A 21,891-nucleotide genomic window follows, 5' to 3' on the forward strand; every position below is an offset into this window, starting at 1 on the left:
GAACCAACTTCAGGTTCTTAATAGTACTCTAGAACAGAAGTATCCATAAATCTGTGGCACATACCCTTAAGACCAACCCTAGAATCACCAGGTTTTAAGAAATCAAAGATATCGCTTGTTCTCTTAACATAGAACACAGAATGCTCTTAAAAAGCAGAAACATTTAACAGATAAGAAAATTAGAGAAATAAAGGTTGTGGCAGGAACATTCTCACTGGTATCTACATCTTCTGGCTGAACTTATTTTTTTCCTGCAAGAGAATAGAGACAGAAATCACAGAAATTACCAATGTGGATGAGTGTTATCTCATAGCGAGTTAACAAAATATGAACAAGTTTTAAAGCAGAGGGTCAAGCAGCAGGACTTCACGTTCTATCCTTTTACCTTGATTTTTACTTTATTGCTTTGGAGCTGCTGATGTTTTAGGGTGCAGGACAGGACAGACTTGTCAACACATGATGTGTATAAATGATCTCTTGGTATTTTCAGGCAACACATGCTTCAGTACCCTGAAAAAAAGTTAATAAAAAGACCAGTGCTAGTGATGACTTACTTATGAGTTCTTAAGGTAAGCTTTTAGCAAATTAGCCATCAGTATGCACTTTCAATCCTATTTGCAGTTAGGAAGTTCTCTGGTGCTGATCCATGAATGTAGTGTGATTGCAAGTAGCTTTACAAAAGTTCAGCTGAGGCAGATGATCTTGAATGCTCCCAAAATGTCTGAGGCAAAAACATTTATAAAAAATCCCCATCACCTCCTTTCAATAGCAAAGACAGATGATAAGTGGTTTGTATTTGCTAAATAATAAACCTATTTTATCAGTGGTTAATCAGTTAATGCCTAGATCTAGTTTGATGAAAAAAACCCTTCTGAACCTGAAAAATTAATCAGGTATTTTCATACAGAAGGATAAGAGAGGAAATTTTTTTAAAAAGGTAGGTACGCAGTAATTTATAGGAAATAGTGATGTATTACCTACAAGAGGTATGGGAGATCCTTGTTGAGATCAAATATTGAGAAGCTCTGCATGTGAGTTGATCTATTCTACATCTGGTTTGTTGCATTAGCATGTAAATTATGTCTCATTGTGTTCATCAAACATGAGTATTATAAACAGATACACAAAATAGTTTTTAAGTTTGAACCCAAAAACAGGCTTCCAAGGCAGCAAAGAAAACATGGTATTTTTAACCACACAGCATGCTAACAGATCCATTTCATTACTCATAATTTTTTATTTGCAGGTTCTTCTTTTCAATAAAAAAGAAAAACACATGATTGTGCAAAGCAATTCATTAGAATGTGCACAGCAGCAAAACCATGCATTTTTCTGAATAGAATTCAGTTATTATTAGGGTCCTTGAGTGGCAAGTATCTAGCCAGTGTGTATTAGCCGTGTCTTTGGTGTCGGAATCTTATCATAAGGTCTCAGTGAAATTTCACTGTGTTCCCTAATAGTTTAGTCAACTCACTTGCCTGTAAAATGTCTTCTGTTATCCTTGTTCTTTCCAGTTCAGTGAGTAGCTGGCTATTGATGCAAGAACACACGTACTGTAATGATGTGTATCTGCTGCTTTAATATTTCTCTCTTACCAGTAGAACAGAGATGAGTCCTTGGGGTCAGGATCTACTTCAAAACGTCCTGGGACTGCTATCACTTGTGGGAATCCAGTAACTGGTCCTGGAAGAGGCTATGCTAGGTTTATAGTTACAGCTGAATATAAACCAGCAACACTATGCATAAATTTGGGGAGGGAGGGGGGCTTTAAGCTTGGAGTGTTACACAGGTAGCCTGAGAACCATATCCTCACAGGAATGTGGCTGCTAAATTAGATCTGGCAAACTTTAAAAGCTTCTAACATTTTAAGAAGTTTTGCCATAACACAACACACAATTGTATTTGGAAATTATTTTCAGGCTAATGGTTTCTTCTCAATAAGGATTGCGTGCACTTCATCAAAATACATTGGTTAGGACATGCAGTATAAAGTGGAAAAACTCAATCTGGCTGTACAGCCATGAAGAAAGTGTCATTCCTGCACATGGCCCTCCCTTGGACCCAGCATCTGCAGGTAATGCTTGTAACTGTTGCAACACACTGTATTTTAGTTTGGTTGGAACAGGATTTTCAAGAGACCCCGTGGAGTACAATTGAACCATACCTTCTATGACCTGGCATACTTTATCAATTCATTCATTCTTCCTACCTGATGTTCAAATGAAAATAGATTTACTATTCACTCTGATGTATGCTGCTGAATATCCATGTGGTAATAAAAATGACTCTACTTTAGGTTCAAGTGTTACAGAATTTCTTGTAGTTATTTGTAATGTCCTCTGTATCTGTATATATTTAATGCCTGTATTTGCACTAAAACTACACTATATACTTTCCAATTAAGCATTATAGACCAAATGGGAATATGCAACATAAAAATACTGTGAGATATTTAGCGTTTTGAAGTATACACTCCTGTCTTCCTGGGAATTTTACATAAGTACAAATAAGGCACAATTTAAGTGTTTCAGTGAAAATCTTTGTTTTCACAGCCTCATCTTTGATCCTGCAATGCAGTCAAAATGTAGACTGTGTAACATCTGATTATAGTCATCATTTCCCTAGCAACAGACTGATATCCTCACTCAATACATTATACAGTATATTTCAGAGAACAGGGCATGCCAGAAGGGAAGATGGATGACTCAACTTACGGTCTTTTTCATCTGTAATTCTCCTATCCGTGGCAAGAATTAAGAACTCTCTGGAAACAAACACAGCATCCTCATTTGTTTGGAAGTGCAAATACCAACAGTGTATAATAATATTAATAATAATGATTCTATAGAAACTGCTATTATTATGGCATTATCATAGAGCTCTCCCCCCAAAAATAAAAAAAAAGGCAAGCAACCCGGAAAGTAACAAAAAAAATGGCACACGGACACCTCCTGGTGGCACTGGGGTGTATTTTTAAATAGAAGGATTCAAAATTAAACCAACCCATAGAAACAAAGGTCCAAACAGCCACAATGGATCTAGTGTGATTAAGGAATTGAGAAAAATCTTTGAAAGTCATGAGAGCAGAGTATTGTAAATATATCTTTTACATGATTGAATTATGGCCTTGGCTTTTGTACTTAATCTCCTAAAACACATTATTTTTCAGATCTTCCCCAGGCACTGCACCTATACCCCATAAATAAGATTTTCATAAATTTTATTTATGAAAATAAACCTGGAGTTTTAAAGTAGGCCTTGCCACTGGTAGCAGTAGATGAACTGTAATCAGAAATGCATTATTGGCTTCATGCAAACTCTGATAGCTTTGAGGACAATCAAAAGAATCCCAGCCAATGTTCACCAGTCTGGCTGCACAGACAAAATACTGTACCTTCCTTGTGACATTTGCTATCAGGAAATTAACAATCTGAGTATATCAAATAGACTACAAATTTAAATAGTCATCATAGCAAAACCAAAAAATAGTCATCTGAATTTTGTGGAAATTTTGTGGTTACTGGAACTTCCCCCCCCCCCCCCCCCGCCAAAAAAAAATTATACTCAGAACAAAGCACAAGAAAACTACCCAAACAAAAGCAAACAAAAACCCTCAGAAACATCAAGGCAAATTCAGAAGAACAGAAATTCAAAAGCATTACGGAGTGTTTATGATAGACCTCTCTTTCCTTGTGCTATTCCAATGATCTGTGCCAAACAACTAGGTGTTAAGACAAATAATGAAGGAATTCAGTGGCTATTACCATAAGTAACCCAAGATGTTTCAAAGAGAAGGGGAAAACAGAAGAGAACTCTGGTGAGTAACTCTGGTATTTACTACCTTCTTTCATGATGTCTGAAAGGTGACATAGTGCTGCAGTGGGTTCAATTTTATATTGACAATTTTTTTTCTCTTTCCACTATCTGGAATATGTTCCTTCTCCAACAAGTTTTGCGACCAATCATTTAGGGTTATGAAGCATTTCTGCATAAGACAAAGCCACAGAGAAATTTCATTCCCTCTAAAGTAGCCTATCTATGCTTTCACAAATACAGACCCCACGGAATATTGTAGTACAAATTATGACAGGGATGGTAAGTTGTTTTGCTGTGGTACTTCCAAACAGAATCATACAATGGATTGAGCTAGAAGGAACCTTATAGGTCATCCAACCCCTCTGCCATGGACATGGACACCTTCCACTAAACCAGGTTGCTCAGAGCCCCATCCTTGAATACTCCCAGGGAAGGCGCATCCACTACTACTTTGAGTAGTAGTTCCAGCACCTTGCCACCCTCATAGCAATGAATTTCTTCAATACATAGCAAAAGTGTTACGCATATATCACTCAAAACCCAGAAATTACTCTTTTCAGTATTGCAGGCACAGTTCTACTGCATGTACAGCTTTCTCCCAAGGCAAACTAAATGTATATAGCCACCTGTGAATCACATCAGTTGTAATTCTGTTGCTTTTGTTTGGGAACACGTTCTTCCCTAAAACTTCTTTTTTTCTCAGAGATGGAAATGATAGATTTGTCTGATGAAAGCTATTTACTTTCCATATATGTATATGTGTGTTTGTGTAAGTATTCGAGGAGTGGAAAATTAGGCAGACATTCCATACCCTCGGGCACATGGTATGACTCTTGGAAATGGCGCTATGTAGGGCCAGGATTTTATGGGCCTTCAGGGTGCCTTCCAACTCAGCTTATTCTGGCATTCTGGGATTCTTGGTCAAAGAAAAACAGGTTCACATATTAAATATTATAGAAAAATCTACATCCTTTACTAAATAGTATTCTTCTACCAAATATTGGCCATAAAATATCTCACATTAATGTAAATGTCAGCACTTTGTACTGTGCTGTCCTAAAGACACTATTTTCAAAAGACAAAGTATCTTATTTATTCTACCATTCTCGTTTAACAAATCCTTGCCCTAATCGCAGTAGTTTCACAAAACTTGCCAACAGATCTATCAACATAAAAATTTTATCACTGTTTGACCTGCAGGGGACCTGCTTTCATGTCAGCTACATGCAAGGCCAGTCAACATCTTCCCAAGACCTCCCAGCCCCTTTATGGTCCCTCCTTACTGTCTTCCATTAGAAATTTAGGGGCTACTCTCTGAAGAATTATTCTGTTTCTCTAAAATACTTCAGTGACTGCTGTTCATGTGTTGTGAGGTCAGAAAATATTTAGGGATTACTACTTTTATCTGCCATATTTTAACTGATTTTTTTTCTCTGCTGTTTTTATTTCTGTAGGACATGTAAAACTATTCCGTAGATATTCCAGCTTCCTGAATATTTTCACAGTGATAGTGAATATAAAGAGTTCAGTTAATTTCAAGCTAGGACAAAAGCAAGTAACTGCTTTGAGTTTTATGGCACAGTACATATACAGTAATTTCTAGACTGTGGTCAGCACATTCTGCAAAAATGACACTCAAAAAAAAAGTGGCTCTGATTTATACAGGTTACAGAGAAAGCTCATAAAAACTCTCTTCACTAAAGATAACAGATTTGGAGAAGTATAAAACTTACACGGAGATATACTCTGACTACCAGAAGCAGATTCAGCTGATAAATTTTTGGCATTCAAGTTTCAATCACAGGGAGAATTAATGGGGTATTTGTTGCCCTGGAGCTTCACCAAATAAATTGTCCCAGTTCAAATCCATAAATTCCTATCCCTCATCTAACTAATTGTACTGGTTTGGACTGAGACAGTCAAAAGAGAGAGAAGCTTCTCCAAAGGATGATTAAGGAGCACAATCTGGTTTAGGTTCTTTCAATTGTACCCTATGAAAAGTGTTTGGTGGGACTTCATGTTTAGTTACACAGACAATTCCCTTCAGTGTCTTTAGAACAAATATTTCTTCATACCTATGTAATGAAGAATCAGGACTCACAAACTTGTCTTGTCGCCTTCACTTTCTATTAATTTTGCCTTTTCTCATGAAATGAGATAGCAAAGGCTCATATCGGAGGTGGAACAGGTATTTCAAACATATATACCAGTTTCACTATAGTCATTATTTTATTTTACAAACCACATTAACTGGGTGAATGAGGTTTTGCAGATTTAGACAGAAGATGATTCACAACAAGGTTGCAGTTCATAAACACAATGATCAACTGCTCAGCATAGGATGATAAAAATCCAACTTGAATTGGAAATCAAAGCAGTACTTGAAAAGACACTAATTTGACCAGCTGTGCAAGGTTCTAAAGAAAGGACATTGATAACCCCAGCAACAGGCATATGGAGTTTGTCCATTTTAGTAACTGCATTGCACATAACATGCATGACTGAGTTGACAGTTAGGTATCTTCAGTGATAACAGCTACAAGTCCCCACTCTTCAGTCACAGAATGGGTTAGCTTGGAAGGAACCACAGTGGATCATCTGGTCCAGCTTCCCTGCTGAAGCAGGGTCATTCTAGAGCACCTTCAGTGCTATTTGATGTGAAATCTTGAAAACTTAGTCCTTTATGAAAAAGCTGTTGATTGAGTTGGGCCAGCGATTTTATTTTAAAGGGACAGGATGATACTACTATGTTTCATATTGTCTTACTTCTTTGCACTCAGCTGTAGAAGGAATTAGAAGTTGTATGTCTACATGGAAGGTATTTCCTTTCCATCTATGCTGTGCTCCTTTCTATTTGAACATTTGAGTAGTGAATGCAAAGTGAATGTAGAAATACTAGCATAACAAATCAAAATAAATAACAAATGAAAATAAATAATAAACGAAGTGGTAATATCTGAAACTGAATATATTTAATAGAATTCAATACAATTAAATATAGTCTTATACTTTTTTGCAAATATATGTTTCATCAATATTAGTAAATTTATTTCCTTTTTTACTATTTCTATCCCATATACTGACATTTCTCTCTCCACTTTCTGAAGACATTGCTTGTTTAAGCCTGAGACATCTACTTTTAATGCTTTAAAAATTAGCCCATTTGGCTTGTTTAAGTCAAATATAAAGGCTTTTTGAACATTTTTACGTAGGAAATATGCAGTTTGAGAGAAGCATGTGCACTCTGTAGGTAACAACTTTGAGGTCATTCTGCTCTTTTGCCTACAGCAGAGGGAACTCTTAGGAAGGGTTTCAGAAAGATACTGATGATGCTTTTTTCCATAGTGTGGGGGCATACTGACTAAGAAAATCTATTTGTTCCACCAAGCCAGGAGAAATAGGGTTTTCAGAGCAGTGAATACTTAATACTTGTTTCTTGAACCATGCAGTGCATCAATAAAATATCTGTATTTATCTTTAGACCTATATATCTTTATTTCTATCTATATCTCCATCCAATCATATGGATTAGATCTAGCCATAAGGAGTTGTACGAGCCACATTTATACACATATAAGTATATAGATAAATGGGGCTATTATAGGTATATATCACATAATCTCTAATGTAATGTAATCTATAATGAGTAGATCAGTACAATTTACCAAGCAGAGAAATTGCTCAACACACCAACCATAATCACATGGCAATTCTATTTTTTTTTTTTTTTAGTTTCATCAATAGCAAAAGCGAACTTTTTTTCTGGAGCATTATAATACCTAACAAGTTCAGGTAGGAAGAGATTACTTTTTTCTTTGTTCAAATGTCTTTGATACTTTTTATATTCCAGTAAAGACAATACACTAAGCTTTTTAGAGACACATTACTGGACAAGGAAGCAATTTTACTTTAAAAGCTTCCAGGGTTGCAGTTTGACAGCTTGGGCTTTGAAATTTGTGATTTCTTTGAACCAGTCTGCCAGGCTGCATCACGAGGAAGTACAAACGTGCTGTACATGAAGTGAAGGTGCCGCACATAACCTTGAAGCTTCACACATAGGAAAGGTTAGCCCTCTCCTTCAATTACCATCTTTCAGCCATGAGCCAATACGCTCACTCGTCCTTGCCAGAGAGCTGAAATAAACATTGGAGGGAAGCATTCTGCACAAGGATTGTTTTTGACTAAGCTCATTTAGTGGCTCTGAATATTATAGCCACTGAGTACAATACTCAGAACTGCTCCCTAAGTCCTTTATTCTTCCAGAAAGTCATGTTCCTACTCTTTTGGACAGCTATTCATCACTTTTACTAATGATCTTTTAAAGTAAAAACTCAAAACCTTAAATAAGTGTCCTGAACATAGCTCAAGGTCCAGATGTCGTGTCCCTTTGTGGCTGAAGGTGAGATCTCTTCCTCTTTCCTCATGTTGAAAGCGACAGGAACTTTGGGGCATTTTGCTCTTTAAAGAAAGCACCTGAAGCATACCTGAAAAAAACAAAGGCCAGATGATCATGACAATACACTGTGTCTCAATCTAAGAGTCATTCTTCCTAGGACATCACTTTATTTGGGATGTAGCAGTAGTGCCTGTTTCCACAAAAGTTTGAAATATAAAGCTTTGATCCATGGCATCAAAGGTTTAGCTAAATTCCCATGCTTTGTCTGAGGCTTTGAATCTCCACCATCTACCTTCTAGACAAGAAAGTATTCTGGTGTTGAGATTCTCAAGACTTCCTTTAAAAGTATTTCCCCAGTGTGTAAAAAGTAAGCCTTACTTACCTTCTCCCAGGTGGATGCCATAACCACTAGATTACCTCACAATGGATCCAAAACTACAATGATTATTTTTTTTAAGGAAAAAGACTAGAATTGATAATCTCATCTTCAAAGGGAACTGTTCAAAGGAATTTACATACTAAATAACAGCAGTCAAGCCAAAGAAGAGAAAGGCATCCCAAGCTCAAAAGGAGTAATTTACATCCTTGACAAGCAGGTCTTAGACACCACTTTGTGCTATTTTTCACAGGCTTATGTACAAGCATATGACTTCTGCAGACCCATTTCTTATGCCCATAACCCAGGGTCAGTGTAGGCATCCTCAAAGGACAAAGAATTGCAAGAGTTGCCTCCTCCTCGTGAACACAGCACAACATTTATTAACTCTTCTCACGGGAGAGATCACAAGCCAAAACTGATCTGAAATTTAGATATAACCAACATTTTCTGTCCAACAAGAATAATAAAACATTCCAAAACTATAACTATTCAACTAAGCGTTGGCATCCAGGAGCCGATTTCCTTCTGGCATTAATATTCCAGGCTAATTTTGGGAGAGGTTAGTGGCAAACAGCTGCTTTTGAAGCTGTCAGTTACTCACTGCTCCTCCATCCTAGGGTCTTTTAAGTTAATAACACAACCTGCCTTTTTCATGTATGATGTTCATAGTTCATAAAAAAACTCCAAACATCCTTTACCAAGAGAAACATGCGACTGGAAGAATGAAGTCTGGGAACAGAAGAAGAAAAAGATATCTACAAAATCCTTGGAGTTAATCCTTTTCTGACATGGCAGTGGCTTTTATAGTATTCCAAACAAATATTTTGACAACATTTTTAAAAATAAAGACCTATTCTCCACTAAGAAAATATATTTATAACTAATAAGAAAAAATATAACTTATATTTTAGCTGTGTTCAACAGAAAGATTTATCTGATGTGCATATATATGTGACATATGGTATATGACTCATAGGTATATGAGACAGAAAAGTATACCATAAATCTGCAAGGATGGCTGGAGAAATGGATGAAGTGAGATACTGAAATTAAGTGGTCATCTGAAAAAAGAAAGTTACAAGTGGGCAATTTCCCTTGACTCCATCTCTCTAAAATCCATTGTTCCTGAGTAGATGTGAGACTGCTGAGGCAAATTCAGCTCTTGTGATGTAAATTTAGGGTAATGGTGTTGAAGAGAATATTACATTTATTTATTGGCTTTTAGGGCAGGAATTGACTGTACCCTGTAATTTCTCTGTCAAACCCATGCTGTAAATCAGATTCATATTCAGGAACTCAATCTATGCATAGATACATTTATTCTTAGGGCATTTGCTGAAAATTGCTACTACATGTCCATCAGTGAACGGGAGGAGGAGGTATCCAGCGGTGTACTGGGGTTCCTTTTAATCCAAAATGTCTATATCCTAGAAAATTACCCTTAACAGAATCCAGTGAAGATATTTCAGAGCTTACTTCTTTCTTTGAATATATGACTACAAATACTGCTACTGTTTACAGCTGTATCGCAGTATCTGAAAATAACATATTGTTCTGAAAGTTCAGAAGAGCAAACAATACATTTGAAACACTAACAAAATCCCCATTCTTCAAACAAAATCTTGATTATTTTCATTACCCTCATATTTATTTGGCATTTAGCTTTGAGACTTTAAAGTCATGAGAGTAATAATAATAATATTATTATTATTATTGCTATTGTTTTTATTATATAATACTGAGTTCATTTTTCTTTCATCATAACTTGATTATGCAAAACTTTCTCACAATATATTCACCTAAATGGAACTGTGGTGAAATCCATATAACAGTAAAAAATAGGATCACTGCATGCATATATTTAATACATGGCAACTAACCAATTTGACATAATGGTACACATTAGCAACAGACATCTTTCTATACGCTTCCAAGTTTTATCCTCAGGACAACACCCCTCTGATTGACATACCCATGAACCTGAGTAATGACACCATTTTACATCATCCTCACCTTTTTTTTTTTTTTTTTACTGGTAAGGGTAAAAAGGAAGGTCTCATACATTAAATCCTTTTTACCAGAAACATGGTGCTTTTTTGGAACTTATTAATGATATTTTCTGAGGTCACGTGATATCATCAGTACACTTGACTTTCTCATTGTCCAAATCTAGGGCTTCATAGGACAGCAGATGTGATTTCCGTCTAATGGAAACCATTAGATTGAATGTGAACAGAGATCTGGTACAGACAGTAGTTTTACTTCCCTGTAGGACCAAGATCTGCAGACCAGATCTTTTCCAAGAAATGTCTGGTAACTGTTCCACAATTTTTGTTCACTCAAAATATGCAAAGAGGAAGGTAACCTTGTCAACATTGTGTACTTCCAAGTTACACTTAATTACAGTAAATATATGTGAGATCTCTTGGAGGAATATTTCATTATTTGAATGCTTTAGAAGAGATGACAGAGGACATTTGGAAATTAAAATATTGATAAAGCAGAGAACACAGCAGACAGTGTGCAGAGAGATTCTGGAAACTTGATAAGCATCACACTCAGGGTTCAAGTTTCTGGTTTATGGCAGCGTTTTTAAGGAAAGGGCAGAACAGTTAGATTTCTTTGCAATGACAGCTCTTATTTTGTGCTTCTGTGAGGACCCTTCCTCTGACTTTCCCAGCCTCATTCTTCTTTCTGAAACGTATCACTAGCAACTCTGGTTCTAGAAATCTTGGTCTTTGTCTCCAGTCTGCTGATCACAGAAAATGTTGTCTTTCTCTTCCAGCTGGGACTGGACCTTTCCAACAGCAGGTCAGACATCGCAGAGAGGAGCATCTTCCAAGAATCAGACAGACAAGTCGGAATTTAGTTTTTTCTGAATAACTGTGGATGAACCTTCCCTCTTTGACACTTCACCATGTCCCATTTCATAGTTTAAGTCTTCCAAGCCTGAGTTACAGAGTGAGATCCTCTTCTTTAAGAGTTTCAGAAAGCCATTTGTAGTCACATAGCAGATGCATGCTGCATAGCATTCACAAGTTATGAAGTCACATAGCAGATGAATGCATACTAAGATCACAACAAGTGTCTTCTTCCTCTTTTTTACAAAAAATATTTCTTGTCAAGTTTCTCAAGCATTTTGCTTGACTATATTGCACTAAGGAAAGAAGGACTGTAAAAGACTGACTGTAAGCCAGTCCTGTAAGCCAGTACCAAAACGAAGACAACTTACACTTCTGGAGACCTGAGCAGAAAGGCAGCACAGCCAGTCAGGCAGAACATCCTCTCTGGGCAGAGGTTTAGATGCCAAAGGACTACACAGTCACTTTGACGGCACAAGATTTAATGTTAACACTTTCCATAAAGTCTCATTTGGAAGAGGCTGCTGCAGAGAGAGCTCTGTTCCCCTCTGTAATAAATGATCAGTCCAACTTCACCAATATGCCATTTTATTGGAAAATATTGCGAAACAGGAATTTTGGAAAAAGCCAAAATCAACTGGACAGCATCAAGCCAGGGATCGATACTGGGTGAACCTCAGATTCGGCAGTGTGCCGTATCCCTCCCCATTCACAAAGTCTGCCTTTGCAGGGCTGACTTTTATACAGTTTTTCTTGCCAGAGGCGAAATAGCCTCATTTCACTGTTCACTCTGTTAGTGTTTCGTATTCATATTCCCTTTCTCTTCCTTTGCCGGTCTGATGAATGGGTTTTTTGGGCAGGGCTGAGGTTTCTGATTGCATTTAGGGAACCTGGCATTCGCATGCCCACCCAGTCTGATGTAGATAAGATTCTGATCAGGTGTTGATCACTGGTTCGTTGGCAATCCCATCTCTGGAGAGGACTCATCTCCTGTTGGGGACACCCTCGTTTGTGTTGCAGATGGGTGGCTCCCCTATTCCTGGAAGAGCTTGTAGTTGCATCATCACTTTTATTTTGTGGAGGTAGAGGTATTTGATACAGTATATTTTATAAAAACATGAATTAATTCCCCAGTATTTATAACACCCTCACAGTTCTTGACCAAGTCATAGGCTACCAAATATGGAAGCAATCACTAATGAAAAAGCTACAATAGATTATTGCAGTTATGACAGTTATAATTGATGACACATGCTTTTTGTAACCTGTTAGTAAGATTTGGATAGAGAACGCGAACTAAGATAGAAATTTGGATAAAGAATGCGAACCCTTGCGAACTAAGTAAGTCTTGCTGGTTACTTAAGCAGTGTAGAAGAGAAGGCTGTGGAGCAGTCCCTTCATGCCTTACTAAAAAGCTCTGGGATTGAATGCCTTTGCTAAAAGAAGGGAAAGGAGTACTTTTAAGGGCCTGTCTGGATTTCAGGAGGGTTGTTAGGCAAATACCAATAGAATTTTTGTAATGACATTTGACTAGGTCATTGTTTCACTCTCTACTCCTACTTATAATTTTCCTAACTGCACTGAACCTCTACAGCTTTAGGAATTCACCTCAAATAAAGAACAAGAGCATCTCTGCACAAGTACTTCAAGCAAACTCTTCTTTGAAATGAAGGAAAGATTTGCATAATAACTATAAGAATCTCAGAATAACATAAGAAACTGTAAGAATGTGAGGTCAGATCTCAGGCTTTGGAGGGACATACTGAACTCACAAAAGGATAAAATAGACCTTCAGTATCTGCTGATAACAAGGGGTCACATTTTTTCCTACACCAATTATGTGGGTGTAGCCTTCTTTAGACAGAAAATCAAGCACCCAGGTCAAGCCTTTTAAGAACAACTTTTCGAGTTATCATTAAGGGGAAAAAGTTCACATCTTGCAAAATGAAAGGCAGAGCCTGAAAAAAAAATTTTGCAGTCTTTTTTTCTACCCTACAGCAGATAGATGAATAGTCATATACAGCATGATCAAAACATATAAAAATGATATTTCACATCTATTCTCAAGCATAGAGAATAATTTATACCTTTATCAATACTTCTGGAATTATGGAGTTGCTGTGAGAAAATGGCACTATAAGCTTCTGTTATTCTGATATTCAATAACAATCCATACCCATATCAAGTACCTGGTTTTCACTTAGTTTTGGTTGGATAGTACTGTTCAGTCTTGATTATTTAGCTTGCAGTTAACTGGATCAAGAAATTTTTTCATATTTTTAAGGATGTCCTTCCACTCACACAAAGGCTTTCTACTGGTCATTTAAAAGAACTGTAGCTAAAAGTGATTATTTCTCCTTTACTGGGAAAGGAAGAATTTTTGTTTCTAGAAAAATCTTGTCTATCTGAAAATAAAGCTAAAAGAGTTTCCTTGTCAAGGCCTACAATCATATTGCATGTAGAAAACCTTGTGTCTGTCAATATCACTTCACAAAGTATTACTAAAAGAAGCGTAAGGACATAAATCATCTGTACCACATCAGCATCCTAATTCAGCTTCTCTGCTGTTTTCATGGCAGTTTAATGATCCATAGCAATAATGGGAATATTTCGTAAATATGCAATGCTTTCTATTAAAAAGATATTTCAAACTAGGAAGGGAAGGAGTTTCCAAGCTGCAAACAAAAGCCTTGAAATGGTACCAGGAAAGAAAGAATTTCTCTGCAAACAAAAATTTCTCAGCAAACAAAAAGAGGGAGAATTTGCCTTAAAGGGTATGCATATGCTATTTTGATAGCAAGTACAGATTTCTGAATTCACAGTGCAAGCAGGAACAATGCAGAGCTCCTGTAAATTACTGCATCAAGTAGAATACTGCATGCTGATCCATATCTCCATAGATATGAAACAGTGACCTCATCCCTTCTACTAGAACTATGAAATCTGTTATATACAAAAATAGCTGCACAGTAATTGTAAGCCATTGGCAAAGAAAAACCCAATTACCTCAAAGAATGTCAGTGGCAGCATTTGCTTCTAATTTTTGTTTCTGTTTATGGCAGAAATAATAATAATTTTGTTAGCAAACCAGATGTTTATGCATCAAGCATATTAACTAAACTGGCACGCACACAACTATAGGATAACATACACAAAAGATGACTGATTAAGATAATGGATGACTGAACACATTAGCTGATGGAAATTACACTTGAGATTTCTGTAGAGGACTTTGAGGGAAGTACAGAACTGGAAAGAGCTAAAATGACAATTCAAGTACAGGGTCTAAGATCCAAAAAGTTTGAGGTTTGAATGTAGGGAAACTGAATGACCTAAGAGATATCTACTCATTCATGTAACACTGTAGTTCTGACATAGAAATAATAGTACAAGGGGATATTCAGGTTCTGTCAGGAACTGTGCTGGACTTTTATGTTTGAAATTAATTATAGAATCACAGGATGGTTGAGGAGGGAAGGGGCCTCCAGAGGTCATTTGCTCCAACCCCTTTGCTCAAGCAGGGCCCCTTACGGCAGGCTGCCCATGACCATGTTCAGGGGAATTTTGAATATCTCCATGAACAGAGACTCCACAACCTCCCTGGGTAACCTGTGTCAGTGCTCAGTCACCTTCACAGTAAAAAGCTCTTTCCTGATGTTCAGAAGGAACCTCCTGTGTGTTGCTGTGTGCCCACTGCCCCATGTCCCATCACTGGGCATTGTTGATAAGAGCCTGGCTCTGTACTCTTCGCCCATTCAAATATGGTATTTCCACACATTCATGAAATCCCTCTGAGCCTTCCCTTCAGAACAGCCCTAGCTCTCTCAGAGCTCTCTCTTTCCTCATCAGAGAGATGCTCCAGTCCCTTCAGCATCCTGATTGCCCCTTGGAAGGCCCAGTACATCCATATTTCTGCTGCAATGGGGTATCCAAAATGCAGTACTCCAGATCTCACTGGTACTGAGTACCAGGGCTGAGTAGAGCAGCAGTTTCCTCCCTTCACCTGCTGGAAATGCTTTGTCAGTGCAGTCCAGGATGTCATTCTCTCTCTTTGACATAAGGGGGAAGACACCAAGACTTCCTGCAGGACTGGTCAGCAGGGAGGGCATGTCTATCTGTAAATATGGGCTAAAGACTATATTCAGCAGGTATGCAAAGTGCTGATTTGTAAGACATAAATGGGGCTTGCTTTACAGTGACTCAGCCACCATGCTCTAAGCAAATCTCCACATTTGTCTCCCTTTACTGCAGGCACTTTGAAACTCACTTAGTCACATATTCATCTGAAGTGCAAACAGCCCCAGCTCCCTCAAGACGTGGCTGAACAGCCTCCACCTTTCCCAATTGCATATGATGATTTTATGTGGGACACTGGACAGGTGAGTGAACTTGGGGTACTTTGAGATGCCCAAGAATCTCCTATTACAAGATCAAATCACATTTGTATGCTTAAATTTGGTTTCAGGAAAAGGTAGGTACAAGTAGTCTCTACTGACTCTGCTGCCCCAAATTTTGTTTATGGTGCATAAAATGCATACAAGGATAATACAGATATAGTCATCCAAGCCTTATCAGAAGTGCAAATGAAGAGCTGGCCTCATTTGATTCTGCTTACAATACAGAAATCAGTTAGGGAAATAATGATGAGAGGGAAGTGAAGAACCTGAGGTTGCAGGAGCAATTATTGAGAGCAAAATTCTGGAAATAGATGTTTGAATACCTGGAGACAGTACTTAGGAAATAGCCTAATCTGAAATATTGAGAGAAAATCAAGCCAAGAAAGTAACACGAGAGACTGATTTTAAAGTACTCAGAGGAGTAGTAGAATTCAGAGGGGTTTCTCCCTGAACTGCCAGTTGCACAGCGTTGCTAAGCTAGCTCTTTCTGTTCTATTGCTAATGAATTAAGTCCACAAAAATCAAGAATTTCACACTGGTGGAAACTGAATTAAGTGGTCTATAGAATCAGAAGGAGGTTTACAGAAATGTAGGTAAGAGGACTCTGTATTGCAAAATCTTCAGGAAGTGTAAGCAGTATCCCAGAGCTGTAACAGATTTTTGCTGGCTTAGTTGCATAGAGATACACACAAAAAGCTTATCCAAAAATACAAAATTTGGCTTAAAGCTCAGTTTCAGTTCCTTGTTTCTCCCTTCCGTTTTAATTAGACTTTTTATAGAATTAGTTCTCCAAAAGTATTTAAAGAAAAATCAAAGGGAGGAATCAATAAGGAAAGAGACACCCAGCAGTGCCTGCCAGCAAAACACTTTTTTTTTCTCTCATTACTGCCTGTGTTTGATCTCTGACTAACTCCTTTGCATTTTAATTGACAAGACTTGGAACCACCTGATATGTTCATGATCTAAATGGCCTTCCCAAATGGACACAAAAATCTACTGAACACTTAAAACATGTTCATATGTTAAAGTCTAAGAAGAGTCCCATAAGAAATATTGATGTACAAAAACACAAAATTTAAAAAAATACTTACTGGAGGAATTTTTCCCAACCCACTTTATCTTATTTTATATATAATCTGTTGAGAAAATAAAATTGAATCCCACTTAAAATCAACAAAATCCTCACAAATATCATGAGAGTGGCATCAGGAAAATGAAACAAACAAAAAAAAATGTTATAATCAATGTGGAATACATTGATTCGCAAAATCTCCTTTGTGCCCATTATTAAATGAAAAACAAAATCACATACTTAAGTTGTTATTTTGCAAATATTTGCCTCTCTTCAATGAAAAGGAAGATGATTTTCAGCAAGAGGCAGAGAGGACTATTTCAGCTCTTCATTCTGCTTGTGGTTTTTTGTGCTTTCATTTCCTCTTTCCATGTCTTACTCTGCCAGTGTCAGTAATGGCTTGAGATCCAAAACCTCCCATAGTTGCTGGATATTATCCTCATAAGTAACAGCTTCTATATCCAAATATAATTTTTTTTACACTCAGTATCTTAGAAAAAAATCAGGAGCTGAATTCAAAGTGTCTCATGCTGTTGAATAAAAACAGAAACCTTAACTCCATTTCTGAGATCAATATATGTAAATCTTTTGAATCAATATGAAATTTCACAGTAGACCAAAGAAGAGAATCAAGGAAGAGCGATGTCTAATCAAATAGTATCCAGTGAATCAAATAATCAAAGATTTTTTTGTATCTCTAAATTCTACAGTTTGATCAAATGGCATGAAATATTTAAGAATATATTCTGCAAATTATTCTGATCTAGCATGTGTCCCCTGCATTTCTGATTTCTGTGATAAAAAATAGAACTGTGCCACAGCCCAGTTGCTGATATATTCCAGTATGATGCAGTTTGATGGGCCCATTCCCAAAAGTGAAAGTATGAACTAATATTTCTGTGTTTCTTGCTCAAGCCTGTGTATATTAGGTGAGTTTTTATAAAGATATGGAAAAGAAAATTTCCTATCAGATGGCAAATTAGAAAATAAAATGTAATTTTTTTTTCATTATAATAAAATCTATAGTAATTATTGAAGTTACTCATGAGCAACCATTCATCACTACAAATAACATTTTACAATCTACTATGTGCCAAATGTATCAAGATTCTTCCATAAGTATTCATATGAAGCTGGAAAGATCAATGGAGTTGTATCATATGGTGAAATTATTTTTTTTATCCAAGCATCTAACTACATAGCAAAGCAAACTATTACAGAGAAAGCCATCTCAGAGTAAATCAGACTGAAGGCCACCACATTTGCCATGATTACTTTCAGTTTGCTGAAAACTTCCAGTGTACTGATCTATATCTAAAAGAAATTGATTGCAATACCCCGTTGACCTGGGTGTTAGAGAGGCTGGAGCATCAGTTTTCATGCCACACTCTCAGTAGATGTAATCACTGACACATCTTAAATATTAGAAAACAACATGTGGCATGCAGATACCTAGCATTTGGGAAAAAAAATCAGAAATCATTATGAGACAGAGAGAATTCTTACCTTGGCCATGCACAAATTTTACTGGTAAGAGACAGAGAGAGAAAGGCCAAAGAAACATAATGAGGCTGTGGCTTTGAAAGAAAAAATAAAAAGAGACAACTGTGATATCAGCTACAACTAGAACAGGCCTGGAGAATTCATTGACTGGGCTCTTTGTTTAACTTAAGGAAAAGCTCTTCAATTTAATGATACTTGGATTAGACAAAATGAAATGTTCATCTAAAACTAGATGAAACTTTCATGTTTTCTTTCTTTGCAAAACTCTCAGGTAAAATTCATTTAAGAAGGACTTCTACTGGTACATCCATGGACATGTATTCTCAAAGAACTGCAAATGTGCAAATTCAGCCACATCTTGCAAACCTGATAAGGGATGATACGCACTGCATAATCTGTCCAGGTTTTTTGCTGAAAAATAGATGGATCACAAGATCACATTCTGGGAAAGAAGCTGAGTATCTTAGGCAATAAATGAAAAAGGAAACTATTCCATCTATCCCTTCAAGATATATTATTCTGAAACAAAATCTAAGTTCAGCCAGAATTTCTAGTCTTACCATGATCTAATATAACCTATTCCTCTGCACGGTGAAGAAATACACTACCAATTACAATATAAACATAGATTAATTTGTAATGTCATTTTAATTTCTTAATTTTAAAATTTTGCCTTAAAGGGTGAAATCACCTCACATCATTGATAGAATCATGGTACAGATGTATAAATTTTATTTTATTTAGCATGCAAGGCATTTTGAGGATTCCAGAAGAGCAGAATATTTCACCAGCTGGGTGGTCAATTTGTTCATACAACACATAGATGCACCCAAGCTTTACATGTCTACCTAGCAAAGTCCATCTTCTAAGTCAGCATTTAGGAAAGACAAACACAAAGTGCTTTGTGAGACTCTCTGGCTTTGCAAAATCAGCTTTGCAGCATTGTTTTGTTTCTCAGTAATCTCTGACTTTTGACTTGTGCTGTGCCTTATAAACCAGCAAGCTGAAGGATGGAAGTGTGTTGGAAATTAAACACAAAGTGTAGGGGATTTACCAAAAGTCAATTTGTTTGGCTTAGTTATTCCATACTCTGAATTGCCCTCCTATTTTTTTAAAAACTAGCCTGCTAGTAGAACTGTTGAAAACATTATCCCAACATATAAAGATTGTTAAGCAAAAGCTAATATATGGAAATAAGGAAAGAGCAGAGGTACTACATCCAGCGATAAAGTCAGTCCCTGGTCTCCTTCTATTACTGGCTACTCAGCTTGGGAAAAAATCTACCCAACAGCTGGCAACCTAGAATTTAAACTCAAATTTTCTTTGTCTTTTGAGCATTATTATAACTCATTTACTCTTTTTTTTTTTTTTTTTTTTTTTTTTTCAGTTTAGACTCAGCTTTATAAATTGAGCAACACATGTTCTGAGAGAGCAGAAACTGCTTAGTCCAGTACTGCTTACCAAGTTTTATTGGTAAGTGGTCTCTGGTCTCATTCCATCTAATCTGGGACAAGCACAGCAAACAAAACTATAAAACTGTACTGGGAAAAAAAAATGGGTTGCTAAAAAGATTGATAGCAAAATCACAATACTCCGTTCCTGAATATAAATTGTGACTATAACCCACAAAAGAACAAAAGGCATTCTTGCAGGAATTCAACTGAGGAATTATTTTAGTAGGAGAGTAATCACTCTTGTCTGTAGTCCTCAATTAATGTTAACTGTAAGAAAAAGCTTATTAGGAATATTTAAAATTTAAAGTCCCCCTGTGCTAGCATATCTGAATTCCCAGAAGCTAGTTATAGTGCAAAGTGTATTAATTAAAATACCACTTTGGGAGATCCCTCTTTATCCACTGTTCATTATTAACATGAAAGATAGTGGAAAGGTTTTGATTTTTTATAAAGATTTTAATCATTGTGACAGGGATTCAAATGGTGAAAAGAGCATTTGGAATGTTAATGAAATTCTGATAATTTTACAGGACTTATTAGTTTTTTGACTCTTCTGCCCCAAACAAATGATTCACACTGCTTTGCAAAAACCAAGGACAAGGCATTGTCAAAACTCTGGATCCCCGAGCCTTTTCCTGAAGTGACTAAAGATTTGGAATAGTACAGTGTAGGGATTTTTCTATATCGATATATACAGGAAGCCACATTTATTCTGCAGCTCCTCTTGGCCTGTCTAAACTACTTATCAGATTCATAGCCCATTTCCCACAGCAACCCCCCTGTACCTGAGGTGATGGTTGGACATTTTTAAATGTCAGAGCTTTTTCACATTGCATTTTGCCAAATATATCCTTTACCTTTCCAGGTATCTCTCACACAAGAGTGGTTACATGACAAATAGGGCTTACACATAGGAAATGTGTTGAGTTTATTGTTGCCAGTCAGGCTGTGCCAGCCATAAACATCTACCAGCTATAAGCAAACAGAGAGACAATTTTACATCTCAGTAATACACCTGGGACCTGTGAGGACAGTCCTCCTCCAGTTCTTCTGCAAGAGGCCTTGACAGATTCTGGCAGAAAGATTTGGTGCCACTGCATCCCTCAGTTTTGAAATTCAGGACACTTTCAAATCTTAGACTGATGATTCCATGTCTCTAGGCACTTTTGAAAATGCTGACTTATGCAACCAGCGATCTAGACTAACCTGTAACTTTTATCTATGCCCACAAACCACAGGGAAAATGGTTTTTTCCAATTTATCACAAACTTATAATTTATCTCTTGCAACTTACCGCTGTGGGCAAACTCCTTTTTTTACCAAGAAAAAATTAAAAACTGTGCCTTTAGTGGCAGTGAGATTCAGGTGATGGTTCAAGAGAGTCTCTTACCTCTGAAGGTCCTGAGCCAGATGTGAGAATGAAATGGAGTCTTAAAGGTCTTGTTTTTCTCTTGGTTTCTCGCATTGTTTATTAATTCTTATCTTACAATGTTCTCTGTGCCCGGCCGAGGTGTTCTGCTGCTCAGACACAGGACGACTCTCCCTTCGATGGGAGGTCGCTGTCCTCTTAGACAGATAATTACATGTGTCTTATTTACAGTAATGTGCCAATACCTATCACCTATACCAACAGCGTCATCTCTACTCTGACCCAATCCCCTTAAACTACTTTGTGCCACTGTCACAGCAGGAGATGGAGGCCAAGGGAGAAGAAGAAGCCAGGGCACCGCCCTAATCCCTCCATATTGTTCTCCATTCACCTCCATACTAAGAACCCTAAAATACAAAATTTTCCACCGGGTGACACACTACACTACTGTCTGTCACATCTTTTTGACTTGTAATTCTTCTCTCAGTGTTAGAAGCTTTTTTCCACGGACTGAAGTCAAAGGCTGTGTCTCCCTGGGCTCTGTGTCAGGGTCTACAATCCCCCTGTGCAGCTCCAAGACCCACTGTACAGATGCAAGACCCTCTTGCTCGAGTCCCAAACCTCTCTGCCGAGGCCTGTGACCT

The sequence above is a fragment of the Sylvia atricapilla genome, chromosome 1 (genome assembly GCF_009819655.1).
Source record: "Sylvia atricapilla isolate bSylAtr1 chromosome 1, bSylAtr1.pri, whole genome shotgun sequence".
Classification (NCBI taxonomy): domain Eukaryota; kingdom Metazoa; phylum Chordata; class Aves; order Passeriformes; family Sylviidae; genus Sylvia; species Sylvia atricapilla.